Here is a 1,008-nt window from a genome sequence, read left to right as displayed (position 1 = left end):
GGAAAAAAAAAAAAAAAAAAAAAAAAAAAAAGGGAACATCTTCGCGAGTTATTGATGATAAACCATCGAGATTTCACAGCTTTTTCTACTGTGTTAAGCACTGGTGTTTTTCTAAGCCAAGGCCCATTAATCCATTACTGAGTGGAGAGGATCAAACCTGGGTCTTCTCTAATTGATCTTTCTTGTTGAGAGCAGCGCCCACCCCAGCGATTCTCAGGTGCTTGGAAGGAAGGGTGCAGGCGACAGGTTGGCAGGGCCCCTGGAGGTCTCCTGGGGGCACACTGCAAGTTCCCCTCTCTGGTGTTAAGCCCAGGTTGTTGCCTCTTGTCCGTTCCTTCCTGAAATGACCTTCATTTGCAGTAGATGGTGAACTACAGAGTTCCCTTCCTTGCCTGAATTTCAGTTGGGTGCCTGGAGATTTGATCGAAGGCTGGGGGTTCAGCAAAGATGAGGAAGGGTCATCCGTGGTGCTATCTGGTGGTCGGACTGGGCACCCGCTGCTCGGAGATCAGCGTGGCTGAGGGAGAGCAGAGGCGTTCATGGCTAAATAAAGCATGCTCTTCCCATCAGCATTTTCTTGCGACTTTCTACAGAATTAGTCTTGGCTCCAATAGCACTTTCGTCTTCCCAGCCATCCCCACGGTCTCTCTGTCTCCTTGGGGGATGCTAATATTTTGAACAGTGGTTTGGAACTATTCTCAGAATCCAGGGGCTCCAGGAAGCCCTTCGAACCCCCGAGGGCGGGGAGGGAGGAGGCAGAGGGCGGGGCTCAGAGCCCCTTGAACACACGCACATCTGTGTAAGTAACACATTTGGCTAAAAGACTGGAAGGGAATTCAATGTATTTTAACTGGAGTTTAACTCCTTGCGGTAGGACTAGGTAGTGTCTTAGAGACTTTTCTTAAAACGTCTACAATTAAACACGTTTTAATACCTTTTTTTTTTCCCTCCAAAAGAAAGCAGGAAATAAAGAATGACTTTTAAGAGTGGGAAGGTGAATAGTCCGAC

The 1,008-nt window shown here is 47.7% G+C and overlaps 1 protein-coding gene across 3 annotated transcripts in view; it reads left to right on the top strand.

Moving 5' to 3' along the window:
- The window catches only part of PMP22 (peripheral myelin protein 22), a 29,139-nt gene that overhangs the window by 18,171 nt on the left and 9,960 nt on the right, over positions 1–1,008 (top strand). The window lies entirely within an intron of this gene.

This window comes from Neophocaena asiaeorientalis, unplaced genomic scaffold, assembly GCF_003031525.2.
Source record: "Neophocaena asiaeorientalis asiaeorientalis breed wild unplaced genomic scaffold, Neophocaena_asiaeorientalis_V1.1 scaffold540, whole genome shotgun sequence".
NCBI lineage: Eukaryota > Metazoa > Chordata > Mammalia > Artiodactyla > Phocoenidae > Neophocaena > Neophocaena asiaeorientalis.
The sequence above is the reverse complement of the archived record's forward strand: the minus strand, read 5'-3'. Positions and strand labels throughout refer to the sequence as shown.